The 15983-nt window shown below is 39.7% G+C and overlaps 1 long non-coding RNA gene across 1 annotated transcript in view; it reads right to left on the bottom strand.

Annotated features, from left to right (window-relative positions):
- The window catches only part of LOC114484186 (uncharacterized), an 81317-nt gene that overhangs the window by 11236 nt on the left and 54098 nt on the right, over window positions 1-15983 (bottom strand). The gene's annotated exons all lie outside the window — the stretch shown is intronic.

The following is a 15983-nucleotide window of genomic DNA, read 5'->3' as shown; positions in this document are numbered from 1 at the left end:
CATGGGTTCGATCCCTGGTCCAGGAAGATCCCACATGCCACGGAGCAACGAAGCCCATGCACCACAACTACTGAGCCTGCACTCTAGAGCCCATGAGCCACAACTACTGAGCCTGCGTGCCACAAATACTGAAGCCCATGTGCCTCAACTACCGAAGCCTGTGTGCCTAGAGCCTGTGCTCCGCATCAAGAGAAGCCACCGCAATGAGAAGCCTGTCACCGCAACTAGAGAAAGCCCATGCACAGCAGTGAAGACCCAATGCAGCCAAAAATAAAAAACTAAAAAAAAAAAAATGGTATAGACAACACTCCAGTCCAACCTCCACCCAGATGGACAATTTGGTATTGAATGATTCTGGCAGCAGCGCTTAGGTGTGTAAAGTAACATTACGTTCAAAATTAGCAGGTGCTCAGAGTGAGATTGAGTACATTCAGATAGATTTTTCACATACATAAGTAGTTTTCTTCTCTCTGCAAACTCTATGGGATTCTGAAGAAAGAAAGAAGTGAATTAAAAGGAGGAGATCAAGATGGCAGAGTAGGAGGATGTGGAGCTCACCTCCCCACCATGAACACATCAGAAATACCTCTACATGTGGAGCAATTCTCACTAGAAACAAACTGGAGACTGGCAGAATGACTTATACAACCAAGGCTGTAAGAAAGATCCACACTGAGTCAGGCAGGAAGAGAGGAGAAGCAATCAGGTCAGGACCTGTGCCTCTGGGAGGGGACACAGAAGAGGGAGGGGGATTACACAGCCTCAGAGATCGTCCCTGGGGAGTGAGGGGTCTGAACCACATATCGGGCACTCCATCCCTGGGGTCCAACACTGGGAGGAAAGGTCCCCTTAGCAGGTTTGAAGGCCAAGGAGACTGACAGCAGGGCTGCCAGAAACCTAGACGACTCTTATGAAATGTGCACACATGCTTACTCCCTCAACAAGGCAGTGGAAGCAGATTGAAATGACCCAGGACTTTGGCTGGTTTTCTGCAACTGCCCCATTGCAGGCCCAAGGCCAAGCTGAGCACCCACCATGGCCCCTCTTCCTCTGCAGAGCAGCTCCACACTAGGGCAAAGGCTGCTGTAGCTAAGTGCATAGATGTCAGGGACAGAGTCTGCTCAGACCTGGCAAGGCATCCATCCTGGTGTTCACAGGGGTGAAAGATCAGTGCTCTGACTGGTGCCGGGACCACCCCAGCACACACCATGGCCCCTCTTGCTCCACAGCACAGCTCCCCACTAAGGCAAAGGCTGCCGCTGCTGAGCAGAGTATGCAGTTGTGGAGGATGGAACCAGCTTGGACCCAGCACTGTATCTGAACAGGGTGAGGATGGCCATCACTGGCACTTGCAGAGGCAGCAGATTGGGAGTGATCTGGAGCTTTGACTGGTGTGCACGGAACACCCCAGCTCACACCCTGGCCTGCACGGGACACCTACTCCAGCAATGCTCCCCTGCGGGGCAAAGGTGCCCATGCTGGGAGGGAATAGAGGACACACTTAGACGGAACAGAACCTGACCCTCAGGGCTTCTGCTCCAGCAACTTTGGACCTGCCCCCTCTCTCCATAGGGTGATGTTGGCCACTGGGCAGCGGAGAAACCCCCTGTCACACCTGGCTCTAGCTCTAGCCCTCCCCCATCTCTGCCATCTCCAAGCTCCACCTCCTAGCAAGGTGATAGCGGCCAGCACACCTGGAAGAAGAATGTGACTCATGCTCACTTCAGATCCAGCTCACCCACAAAAGCCACTGGGCACATGCAGACTGCAAAAGGATGCTCCCACACAAGGACACCACGTCAGGGCCAGGATAGGTAACTGTTTCATCTAATTTCATAGAGACAGAGAAAGATAAGCAAAATAAGAAGACAGAGGAGTTTGTTTCAAATAAAAGAACAAGAAAGAAAAAAATCCTGAATAAAAATGAATGGAACAGAGATTGGGGCTTCCCTGGTGGTGCAGTGGTTAAGAATCCGCTGGCCAACACAGGGGACATGAGTTCAAGCCCTGATCTGGGAAGATCCCACATGCCGTGGAGCAGCTAAGCCCATGTGCCACAACTACTGAGCCTGCGCTCTAGAGCCGGCAAGTCAAAACTACTGAGCCCGCATGCCTAGAGCCCGTGCTCCACAATAAGCCACCACAATTAGAAGCCCGCGCACTGCAACAAAGAGTAGCCCCCACTCACCACAACTGGAGAAAGCCCGCGCACAGCAATGAAGACCCAGTGCAGCCAAAAATAATTTTTTAAAAAACATGAATGAAACAGATAAATGATTTACTGGATAAAGGGTTCAAAGCATTAATAATAAGATGCTAACTGAACTAGGGAAAAGAATACATGAACACAGTGTGAATTATAACAAGGAACTAGAAAATAAAAAAGAACCAATCAGAACTGAAGTATATGATAACAAGTGAAAAACACACTAGAAGGAATTAACAGCAAACCAACTGATACAGAAGAACACATGAGTGATCTGGAAGATAAAATAATGGAAATCACCCAATCAGGATTACAAAAAGAAAACAAATTTTAAAAATGAAATCAGTTTGGGGGCTTCCCTGGTGGCACAGTTGTTGAGAGTCCACCTGCCGATGCAGGGGACATGGGTTCATGCCCCGGTCCGGGAGGATCCCACATGCCGCAGAGCGGCTAGGCTTGTGAGCCATGGCCGCTGAGCCTGCCGGCGGAAACTCTGGGACAACATCACGTGTACCAACATTTGCATTATAGGGGTCCCAGAAGGAGAAGAGAGAGAAAAAGGGGTTGAAAATGTATTCAGTGAAATTATGGCTGAAGAGTTCCTGAATCTGAAGAAGGAAGTACATCCAGGTACAGGAAGCACAGAGAGTCCCAAACAAGATGAATCCAAATAGATCCACACCTAGGCATCAAAATTAAAATAGCAAAAGTTAGAGAGAGAATTCTTAAGACAGCAATAGAAAAGCAAGGAGTCACATACAAGGGAACCCCCATAAGTCTATGAGATGATTTTTCTGCAGGCCAGACGGGAATGTCATGACATGTTTAAAGTGTGGAAAGGGAAAAACCAACAACCTAGGATAATCTCCTCAGCAAGATTATCATTCAGAATTGAAGGAGAGATAGAGCTCATCAGTACTACACCAACCCTAAAAGAAATTTTGAAAGGTCTTCTCTAAGTAGAAAAGAAAAGGCTATAACAAGAAGTTAGAATCTATAGGAAAGGAAATATCCCACTAGTAAAGGCAAGCACATAGTAACGGCTGTGGATCAACCACTTTAATAAGCTAGTACAAAGACTGAAAAACAAAGAATTGTAAAATCAACTATAACTACAACAAACAGTTAAAACATAAAGATATGAAATATGACATCCAAAACACAAAATGTGGGGGAGGGGAGTAAAAAACATCTTTTAGAAAGTATTTGAAATTAAATGACTACCAGTTTAAAACAAATAGATATAGGTATAGGTCAACATGTATGAATTACATAATAGTCACAAATCAAAAACTTACAATAGATACACAAAACCTAAAGAGAAACGAACACAAGGATACCATTAAAGAAAATCATCAAACCACAAGGGAAGAAACAAAGAACAGAGAAGAACTATAAAACAACCAGGAAACAATTAACAAAATGGCAATAAGTATATATGTATCAATAATCATTTTAATACAGCCACTATGGAGAACAGTATGGAGATTCCTTAAAAAACTAAAAATAGAACTACCATGTGACCCAGAAATCCCACTACTGGGCATATACGCAGAGAAAACCATAATTCAAAAAGACACATGCACCCCAATGTTCACTGCAGCTCTATTTACAATAGCCAGGAACTCACCACAACTGGAGAAAGCCCGCGCACAGCAATGAAGACCCAGTGCAGCCAAAAATAATTTTTTAAAAAACATGAATGAAACAGATAAATGATTTACTGGATAAAGGGTTCAAAGCATTAATAATAAGATGCTAACTGAACTAGGGAAAAGAATACATGAACACAGTGTGAATTATAACAAGGAACTAGAAAATAAAAAAGAACCAATCAGAACTGAAGTATATGATAACAAGTGAAAAACACACTAGAAGGAATTAACAGCAAACCAACTGATACAGAAGAACACATGAGTGATCTGGAAGATAAAATAATGGAAATCACCCAATCAGGATTACAAAAAGAAAACAAATTTTAAAAATGAAATCAGTTTGGGGGCTTCCCTGGTGGCACAGTTGTTGAGAGTCCACCTGCCGATGCAGGGGACATGGGTTCATGCCCCGGTCCGGGAGGATCCCACATGCCGCAGAGCGGCTAGGCTTGTGAGCCATGGCCGCTGAGCCTGCCGGCGGAAACTCTGGGACAACATCACGTGTACCAACATTTGCATTATAGGGGTCCCAGAAGGAGAAGAGAGAGAAAAAGGGGTTGAAAATGTATTCAGTGAAATTATGGCTGAAAAGTTCCTGAATCTGAGGAAGGAAGTACATCCAGGTACAGGAAGCACAGAGAGTCCCAAACAAGATGAATCCAAATAGATCCACACCTAGGCATCAAAATTAAAATAGCAAAAGTTAGAGAGAGAATTCTTAAGACAGCAATAGAAAAGCAAGGAGTCACATACAAGGGAACCCCCATAAGTCTATGAGATGATTTTTCTGCAGGCCAGACGGGAATGTCATGACATGTTTAAAGTGTGGAAAGGGAAAAACCAACAACCTAGGATAATCTCCTCAGCAAGATTATCATTCAGAATTGAAGGAGAGATAGAGCTCATCAGTACTACACCAACCCTAAAAGAAATTTTGAAAGGTCTTCTCTAAGTAGAAAAGAAAAGGCTATAACAAGAAGTTAGAATCTATAGGAAAGGAAATATCCCACTAGTAAAGGCAAGCACATAGTAACGGCTGTGGATCAACCACTTTAATAAGCTAGTACAAAGACTGAAAAACAAAGAATTGTAAAATCAACTATAACTACAACAAACAGTTAAAACATAAAGATATGAAATATGACATCCAAAACACAAAATGTGGGGGAGGGGAGTAAAAAATATCTTTTAGAAAGTATTTGAAATTAAATGACTACCAGTTTAAAACAAATAGATATAGGTATAGGTCAACATGTATGAATTACATAATAGTCACAAATCAAAAACTTACAATAGATACACAAAACCTAAAGAGAAACGAACACAAGGATACCATTAAAGAAAATCATCAAACCACAAGGGAAGAAACAAAGAACAGAGAAGAACTATAAAACAACCAGGAAACAATTAACAAAATGGCAATAAGTATATATGTATCAATAATCATTTTAATACAGCCACTATGGAGAACAGTATGGAGATTCCTTAAAAAACTAAAAATAGAACTACCATGTGACCCAGAAATCCCACTACTGGGCATATACGCAGAGAAAACCATAATTCAAAAAGACACATGCACCCCAATGTTCACTGCAGCTCTATTTACAATAGCCAGGATATGGAAGCAATCTAAATGTCCATCAACAGATGAATGGTAAAGATGATGTGGCACATATATACAATGGAATATTAGCCATAAAAAGGAACAAAACTGGGTCATTTGTAGAGACATGGATGAACATAGAGACTGTCAGACTGAGTGAAGTAACTCAGAAAGAGAAAAACAAATATTGTATATTAACGCATATATGTGGAGTCTGAAAAAATTGGTATAGATGATCTTATTTACAAAGCAGAAATAGAGACACAGACATAGAGAACAAACGTATGGATACCAAGGGGGAAAGTGGGGAAGGGTGGGATTAATTGGGATATTGGGATTGACATATATACACTAATATGTATAAAATAGATAACTAAGAAGAACCTGCTGTATAAAAAATAAAATTCAAAAATAAAATTTGTAAAATAAGGAAAAAAGACATAGAATGGCTGACCAGATTAAAAGACAAAATACATGTATATGCTGCTTACCAGAGACTCACTTCAGAGCTAAAGGCACACACAGACTGAAAGTGAGGAGATGGAAAAATATATTTCATGCAAATGGAAATGACAAGAATGCTGTGGTAGCAATACTCATATCACATAAAGTAGACTTTACAACAGAGTCTACAACAAAAGACAAAGAAGGGCATTATATAATAATAAAGGGATCAATACAAGAAGGGGATGAAACATTTGTTAACATATATGCACCTACTATAGGAGTACCTAAATATGTAAAGCAAATATTAACAGACATAAAGGGAGAAATTGACAATAATACAATAATTGTAGATATTTTTAATACCCCACTTACATCAATGGATAATCAACCAAACAGAAAAGCAATATGGAAACAGTAGTTTTAAATGACACATTAGACTAGTTGGACTCAGTAGATATTTATAGGACATTATATCCAAAAACAGCAGAATACACATTCCTTTCAAGTGCATTTGGAGTGTTCTTCAGGACATATCACATCCTATGCTACAAAACCAGCCTCAATAAATTTAAGACGATAGAAATTCTTTCAAACAGTTTTTTCCTGACTACAGTGGTATGAAACTAAAAATCAATTACAGGAAGAAAAACGGGGAAAACACAAACACGTCAAGACGAAAAAACATCCTACTAAAATAGATAACTAATAAGGACCTACTGTATAGCACAGGGAACTCTACTCAATACTCTGTAATGGCCTATATGGAAAAAGAATCTAAAAAAGAGTGGATGTATGTATATGTATAACTGATTCACTTTACTACACACTTGAAACTAACACAACATTGTAAATCAACTATACTTCAAAAACAAACAAACAAACACTAGTGGGAAATAAAGAAATCAAAGAGGAAATCAGAAAATACCTCAAGACAAATGAAAGTAAAAGCACAACTTTCCAAAGTCTATGGGGTGCAGCAAAAGCAGTTCTAAGAGGGAAGTTTATAGTGATAACAGGCCTACTTCAAGAAACAAGAAAAATTAGAAATAAACAACCTAACATCTAAAATAATTTGTAAAAGAACAAAGCCCCAAGTCACCAGAAAGAAAATAATAAATTTCAAAGAGAAACTAAATAATATAGAGACAACAAAAAAAAAAAAAGAAAGAAAGAAAGAAAGAAAAGATCTGTGAAACCAAGAGCTGTGTTTTTTTGGTATTTTTTTAAGACAAACAAAATTGATAAGGCTTATCAAGTAAAACAGAGGATCCAAGTAAATTAAGAAATAAAAGAGGAAAAATAGCAAATATCACAGATACAAAAAAAAAAAAATCATAAGAATACTACAACCAGTTAATGCCAACAAATTGGATAACCTAGAAAAAAAGTGGGTAAATTTCTAGAACCATGCAATCTTCCAAGATTAAATCAGGAAGAAATAGACAATCTGAACAGATCAATCAATAGTAATGAAATTGAATTTGTAATTTTAAAAAACCTCCCAGCAAACACAAGTCCAGGAGCAGATGGCTTCACGGGGGAATTGTACCAAACATTCAGAAAAGAATTAATACCAATCTTTCTCAAACTCTTCCAAACACATTTTATGAGACCAGCATTACTCTGATACCAAAACCAGATAAGAATGCCACAAAAAAAATTACAGGTCAATATTCCTGATGAACATAGATGCAAAAGTCCCCAAAGAAATATTAAGCAAACTGAATTCAACAATACATTAAAAGGCTCATACACCATTATCAAGTTGGATTTATCCCAAGGATACAAGGAAGGTTCAACCTCCACAAACCCGTCAATGTGACACACATTAACAAAGGATTAAAATCATATGATCATTTCAGTTGATGCGGAAAAAGCATTTGACCCAGTTCAACATCCATTTATGATAAAAACTCTCAACAAAGTGGGTATAGTGGGAACGTATCTCAACATAACAAAGGCCATAAAAGACAAGCCTACAGGTAACATCATACTCAACGTGGAAAGCTGAAAGCTTCTTCTCTAAGATCAGGAACAAGAAAAGGATGTCTACTCGTCACTTTTATTCAATATAAGAGCACTTAGGCAGGAAAAAAAGAAATAAAAGGCAACCAAATTGGAAAGTAAGTAAAACTGTCACTATTTGCAGATGACATGATACTATATATAAAAAACCCTAAAGTCGCCACAATAAAACTATTAGAATAAATGAATTCAATAAAGTTGCAGGATACAAGATTGACATATAGAAATCTGTTGTTTTTCTATACACTAATAATGAACTTTCAGAGAAAGCAAAAAAACAGTCCAATTTGAAATCACATGAAAAAAAATAAAATACCTAGGAATAAACTTAACCAAGGAAGTGAAAGGCCTATGCTCTGAAAATTATAAAACATTAGTGACAGAAGTTGAAGATGGTACAAAGAAATGGAAAGATATTTTGTGTTCATTGATTGGAAGAATATTGTTAAATCTTCATACTACCCAAAGCAATTTACAGATTTAATGCAATATCTATTAAAATGCCCAGGACATTTTCACAGAACTACAAAAAATAATCCTAAAATTTATATGGAAACACAAAAGACCACAAATAACCAAAGAAATCTTGAGAAAAAGAACAAAACTGGAGGTATCACACTCCCAGACTTCAGACTACACTACAAAGCTACAGTAATTGAAACAGTATGGTATTGGCACAAAATCAGACACATAGATCAAGGGGATAGGATAGAGAGCCCAGAAATAAACCCACACACTTATCATCAATTAATCTACAACAAAGGAAGAATATTAAATGGAGAAAAGACAGTGGTGCTGGGAAAACTGGACAGCTATGTGTAAAAGAATGAAATTACAACATTTCCTCACATCATATACAAAAATAAACTCAAAATGGATTAAAAATCTAAATGCAAGACCAGGAACCATAAAACTCCTAGAAAAAAACATAGAACAATCTTTGACATAAACAGTAATTTTTTTGGATCTCTTTTTAAGGTGAAGGAAACAAAAGCAAAAACAAACAAATGGGACCTTGTTAAACTTAAGAGCTTTTGCACAGCAAAAGAAGCCATCAACAAAATGAAAAGACAACCTACTGAATGAGAGCAAAATTTCCAAATGACATGACTGACAAGGGGTTAATACCCAAACTATATATAAAGAGCCCATACAACTAAATATTAAAAAAAAAAAAAATTAAAAGTGGGCAAAAGACCAGAATCGACATTTTTCCAAAGAAGATATACAGATGGCCAACAGGTACGTGTAAAGATGCTCAACATTGCTAGTCAAGAGAAATTCAAATCAAAATCACAATGTGATATCACCTCACACCTGTCAGAGTGACCATCAAACAAAAGTCTACAAATTTTGGTGAGGATGTGGAGAAAAGGGAACCTTAATATACCATTGGTGGGACTACAGATTTGTGCAACCACTATGGAAAACAACATGGAGGTTCCTCAGAAAACTAAAAATAGGACTAACATATGATTCAGCAGTTCCACTCCTGGATGCATATCCGAAGAAAATAAAAACTGATTTGAAAAGATACATGTTCATAGCAGCATTATTTAGAAATAGCCAAGATATGGAAGCAACTTAAGTGTCCATCAGTAGTTGAATGGATAAATGGAATATTACTCAGCCATGAAAAAGAATGAAATTTTGCCATTTGCAACATAGATGTGGCATTTGCAATAACATAGATGCATCTGGAGGGTATTATGCTTAGTGAAATAAGTCAGACAGAGAAAGACAGATACTGTATGTTATTACTTATATATGGAATCTAAAGAATAAAACAGATGAATGAATATAACAAAACAGAAATAGACTCACAGACATAGGGAACAAACTAGTGGTTACCAGTGGGGAGAGAGAAGGTAGGAGGAGCAAAATAGGGGTAGGGGATTAAGAGGTACAAATACTATGTATAAACTAAAATAAGCTACAAAGATATGTTGTACAGCACGGGGAATACAGCCAATATTTTATAATAACTTTAAATGGAATGCAACTTATAAATATATTGAATCGCTATGTTGTACACCTGAAACTAATATAATATTGTAAATCAACTATACTTCAATAAAAATATAAGTGAGCATATCACATACTGGGATGCCAATGCTATCCTTGCATATTTTGGGGAAAGCCTGAATTCGGATTCCACACTCTTATTTTCCCATTCTAGAATATTGTATGAAGCTTGGTCATATAATCAAATTTGATTCACACATTAGTCCCGTGATAATGTGTATTTGTACACTGAGAAACAATGTAAGATCTATTTTTTATTGTGCGCTATAGCCAAAAAGTTAACAGCCACTGTTTTAAGCTACTTTAAATGTTTGTTCTTGATGTTAAGCTATTTTAAATGTTTGTTCTTGATTGCAGCCAAAAGCAATCACTCTGATAAGCACTTTACATCATCTCACTTAATCTTAAACAACTCTATTGATTAGGTTTTAGTGAAATAAGTCAGACAAAGAAAAAGATACTGTATGTTAATCGTAATCTTAAACAACTCTATCGATTAAACTTAAACATCTCACTTAATCTTAAACAACTCTATTGATTAGGTTTTAATACCCCATCTTAAAGATGAGAAAACTAAGGCTCAGAAATACTAAGTTGCCTAAGATAATACAGTAAGTATTGGAATATAAAGCAGGAGTTTGAATAAAGGTATATCTGGTTCTAAAGCCCACTTTCTTAATCGCTATATCAGATAACCTCCCTACATAATACAAGAGCGCCTTTATTGCAGGTTTGCTCTGGCCCAGGCAATAAACCAAAGACTTTTCCCACCTTACCTTGCTTAAGCCATGCAACAGCTCTAGGAAATCAGTTTCATTATCTGCCTTTTCTAAATGAGGAAATAAACATACCAAGATCTTCAGTAATCTCTCCAAGGTCAGCCAGGTAGTAAGTGACAGAGGGGAGTTGAACCCAAGCCGGTCCGACTCCAAAGCATTCTCACTATATCCCTTAGAGAGATGTCTAAGGGCAAATTCAGATTTTCTGGGTCCTGAGTTGTATGCACTTTGGAGTAGGAAACTCTTAAGTTTTGTGTGCAAAATTATTCATAGAAAATTAGGTACTGAGTCACGCAAAGGGACCTGAAGATTATTCCTGGTAATTCTGCCCCTGAGCCATAGATGTTGCACTTGATTTACATTCATGATTTGTACTATAACTAACTTTTATGTTCATCAGAACCTTTTGTGATGTGGCTTCCAAATCCAGGAAGGTAAGTAATTTTCCCAGGATCAAAGAATCAGAAATGGTTGTTTGAGAAGGGACAGTTTCAGTTTGATTCTTTATCTTAAAGTCTTTAAAAACCTAAAATAAAAAAACAAATTACATTCTTTTTACATTAGTGAAATATCAAAACCAAAATGGCTTCTGCTCAGGCTTTGTTGCTGTCAGCGTGACCTCACCTACGTTCTATTCCACTAAGCCTCAGTCTACTCAATTTTATTTATTTATTTATTTTATTTATTTTTGGCTGTGTTGGGTCTTCATTGCTGCACATGGGCTTTCTCTAGTTGTGGTGAGTGGGGGCTACTCTTCATTGCAGTGCACAGGCTTCTCATGGCAGTGGCTTCTCTCGTTGCAGAGCACAGGCCCTAGGCGCCGGGCTTCAGTAGTTGTTGCATGAGGGCTCAGTAGTTGTGGTTCATGGGCTCTAGAGCGCAGGCTCAGTAGTTGTGGCGCACGGGCTTAGTTACTCCGCGGCATGTGGGATCTTCCCGGACCAGGGCTCGAACCCGTGTCCTCTGCAATGGCAGGCAGATTCTTAACCACTGCACCACCAGGGAAGTCCCTACTCAATTTTAGATTGAGAGGAATTATTTAGTTAATCATTAACTTCATTTCCAACGTGAACATTCTAGGGACCTAATTGAGGCGAGGAACGAATAAACTGCTTGCTGCTTGACTGAACTGGCCATCCATTCAGCTGTAACAGTTGAGCTGTTGGTGGAATTGGGTTTTCAACATTCCAATCAGTTAATTAGGATCTTTTGTTACAGCAAAGAGTCGTGTAGGGAGTCAGGACTCACCTACTGGAAGTTACACGGATGGTATGTTAATTAAGTTGATTGTGGTGATTATTTCATGATGTATGTGTATATCAAAAACGTCAATTTTTTGGGCTTCCCTGGTGGCGCAGTGGTTGAGAGTCCACCTGCCGATGCAGGGCACACGGGTTCGTGCCCAGGTCCGGGAAGATCCCACATGCTGCGGAGCGGCTGGGCCCATGAGCCATGGCCGATGAGCCTGCACGTCCGGAGCCTGTGCTCCGCAATGGGAGAGGCCACAACAGTGAGAGGCCCGCGTACAGCAAAAAAAAAAAAAAAAAAAACACGTCAATTTTTATTTGTCAATTACACCTCCATAAAGCTGGGGAGCAAAAAAAAGAGGTGGAGGGTCATAGTTCTACAACGCAGCTTTATTGCTTTCTGATTCTTCCCCCGGAGCCTCTTGAGAGCTGATGGCTGGGAAGAGAGTGGGTGGGAAGGAGACAGCACAATCTTCAGGCTGCAGGAAGCGTCACTCAGCTCTGGGCACCTTATCTTCTTAAGTATTTTCTCTGAATGTTATATTAGCCAGTGGACATGGTCTTAAAATATTTAAAACATCTACATTTCTGGAGCTATACCCTAAGCACACAGCACTCCGCAGGGGCCATTCCTCCAAGCTCTTTCTCCACAGAGCTCCCCTTACAGGAAAGGAGGCAGGACATATGGTGGAAGGAGAGGCAGGGAGGGAGACACCTAACAAATGATCCCAACCACACACCCTGCCAACCCTGAATAACAGCAGCCAGGGCATCCTTACTGATCCCAGGATCTAAGTCAAAACCAAAGTCTTGAAATTGCATATTCCTAATATTTCTAACATGTTTGTTCTCTGAATAGTTAATATTAAAATTATTAAAAATAGTTACCATTACCTAAAATAGTAACCCGAGGAATTATATTCTAGGTGCTTTTCATACATATTATATCTTCATCTTATAACTATGCCAAGTAGGTATGCCTATGTCCAATTTACAGATAAAAGAAATGAAATTCAGAGAAGTTAAGTAACTTATCCAAGGTCAACAGCTAGTAAACGGCAGTGCCGGAATTTGAACTTGCCTGTATCTTCCTACCACATCACTTTGCCTCTCAGTTAAATCTGCATTTTCTGCATTTTCAAATAAAATGTTATTTGATTGCCTTTCAATCCAGTAGAGTATAAGTTTCTTACAGGGGCTGTTTCAAATGAAGCTTGTAATATTAAATTGTCTGGTACAATTTACACTCAATATGTGTTGGAAAAAAAAAAAAAGTCCATCAGGAGAAATATATTGTTGAAAACCAATGACTGCAGTCAGATCAGCAAAGAATCCAAGCTATAAAAAGTACAAATGGTAGTTGCAGGCTGATCAAGAAAAGGACAGTCTGGCTCGGAAGTAGCATTTTCAGCTGTTCCTCTATGTTGGCAGCCTTTCAAAGCCACACAACCATTAAATGCATTAGTATAAGGAAGACTGTGATAACAACACAGTCAGCTGTGCAAAATGAATCTAAGAGTGATTGACAGATAAGTAGACTTGAAGTAGCAAATTGCTAAAAAGATGAGCCCAGAACTGTGAAACATAAAATGACACTTCAGTGTGGGTTAAAAGAGAAAGTTGACTTGTCCATCACTAGAGCCACTTTGGGAGATCAGTCAAGTATTTCTTGAACTTCTCAGAACCAGCAGGGATATCTATACTGAATAAGGTTAAACTTCTCCTTGAAGAATCACCTGGACAATGCTCACTACCATACAAAGATCATCTTTTGAGTCTAAATCACTTCTGTCTCCTGTATATAGCTCTTTCCCTTCATCAGGAAGATAGGAGACTGGTTTTTAAACAATGATATAATGTTGGGCTCTATATGGTTGAGCTCTGTAAATTTCAGGAAATAGTTTGGAGTTGCCTCTGAAAAAAAGTATCATCAGTGTCTGGGCTCCATTTGTACAAGGAGACTTTGCATTTGCTCATGGTAGACATGGCTAATCAATCAAAGTTATCTTCATTGAGCCTCAGTATTTTTCAACACAGCAGTTCAGACAACGCCGACTAATTAGGCACTTACGAAGTGAGCTAAGCCATGAAAACAAGAGCTTCATGCCTCTTTTATTAACAACTTTTTACACAAGACAGCGTAATTATGCAATAATTGTTGAATGAATGAATGTCATGGCTGACTTATACCAATTCTCTCAAATTTAGACTCACTGAATATACCTCTTAAAAGATCACAGGATTTTGGAATCATCTAATCTAATCTCCTGGCAATCATCCTTGGAACCCAAGCTTTCTAACTCCCAGCATTGTATTTCTTATACTCTACATAAAAAGAATTTCCCTTATTATTAAAGGAGAAAGAGCTTGAAAATATGAGACCAGACAGTTTTCTGAGTGGGCCAGGGTTTGTGTTTTTGAAGGTTTTAATCAGAGAGCATACATTAAATGTAAGGTGATACCCAAAATATGACCCCCAGAAACTCCTGGTCTGGAATAAGCACATAAGTACACAGGGAGGTAATTTGATAAAGTTTCACCAAATCACCTTGAAGCTTTTAGTTGCAGAGAAATGATTAATTTTTCAACAATGACTGAGCAAGGGAAAGTTCTCTACACCTATGTTCTGTGTTGAAGACTGTTGAGGCTTTGTATTCATTCCTTAACCTTGAGTTTGCAACTGAAGACGATGAGGTGGCCGTATATGGAAAGCCAACCTCAAAGGAGCCCACTGACCAAAGCCAATCCAAAATGAGGAAAGAGAGCCAAGCACTCATCTGTGATGACTTTTTCCTCAAACACATTATTCAAAGAGCAGCATTTTGTCCACCTAGCTCAGAACACATGAGGATGAAAGTGTCGATTTCAATATTTTTTCAACTTCCTTTTCTTATATGGATATAAAGCTCTTATTACCTTGTACTGATCTTGAGAAGATAGTTACTGGTCTACAAAAAAAATTCTTCCATACAAGTTGAATCCTCTGTCTCCCTTTCCCCATTCATGTTTTGTTCCAAAGACCCCCTTGCTGTCCTGGGAGTAGAAGTGGAGAGCTAAGGATCCTTCAGTTGTCTGAAGATGATGGCTCCCATCATCTCTATGACCTCATCTCTTACTATACTCCTCTATGCTCTCTTGACTTCAGCCACATTGGCCTCCCTGCTATTTGTTCCTTTAACACACCAGGCACTGCTTTATCCATTCCTTCAGAGACAGGGTTCTCCCAAACCCCCTTGGCTAATTCTCTCTTCTTCTCTAAGTCTTTGCATAAATGTTACTTTCTCAATGAGGCCTCCCCGAACTCCACATTTAAAATTACAACCTTCGGGAGGCGAGAAGATGGTGGAAGAGTAAGACGCGGAGATCACCTTCCTCCCCACAGATACATCAGAAATACATCTACACGTGGAACTTCTCCTATAGAACACCCACCGAACGCTGGCAGAAGACCTCAGACCTCACAAAAGGCAAGAAACTCCCCACGTACCTGGGTAGGGCAAAAGAAAAAAGAATAAACAGAGACAAAGAAGAGGGACGGGACCTGCACCAGTGGGAGGGAGGCGTGAAGGAGGAAAGGTTTCCACACACTGGAAGCCCCTTCGCGGGCGGAGACTGCGCGTGGCGGAGAGGGGAAGCTCCGGAGCCGTGGAGGAGAGCGCAGCCACAGGGGTGCGGAGGGCAAAGCGGAGAGATTCCCGCACAGAGGATCGGTGCCGACCGGCACTCACCAGCCCGAGAGGCTTGTCTGCTCACCCGCCGGGGCGGGCGTTGGCAGGGAGCTGAGCCTCGGGCTTCAGTCGGATCCCAGGGAAAGGTCTGGAGTTGGCAGAGTGAAAACAGCCTGAAGGGGTTAGTGCACCACGGCTAGCCGGGAGGGAGTCCGGTTGAAGTCTGGAGCTGCCGAAGAGGCAAGAGACCTTTTCTTCCCTCTTTGCTTCCTGGTGCGCGAGGAGAGGGGTTTAAGCGCGCCGCTTAAAGGAGCTCCAGAAACGGGCG

The sequence above is a fragment of the Physeter macrocephalus genome, chromosome 2, assembly GCF_002837175.3.
Source record: "Physeter macrocephalus isolate SW-GA chromosome 2, ASM283717v5, whole genome shotgun sequence".
Lineage (NCBI taxonomy): Eukaryota > Metazoa > Chordata > Mammalia > Artiodactyla > Physeteridae > Physeter > Physeter macrocephalus.
The sequence above is the reverse complement of the archived record's forward strand: the minus strand, read 5'-3'. Positions and strand labels throughout refer to the sequence as shown.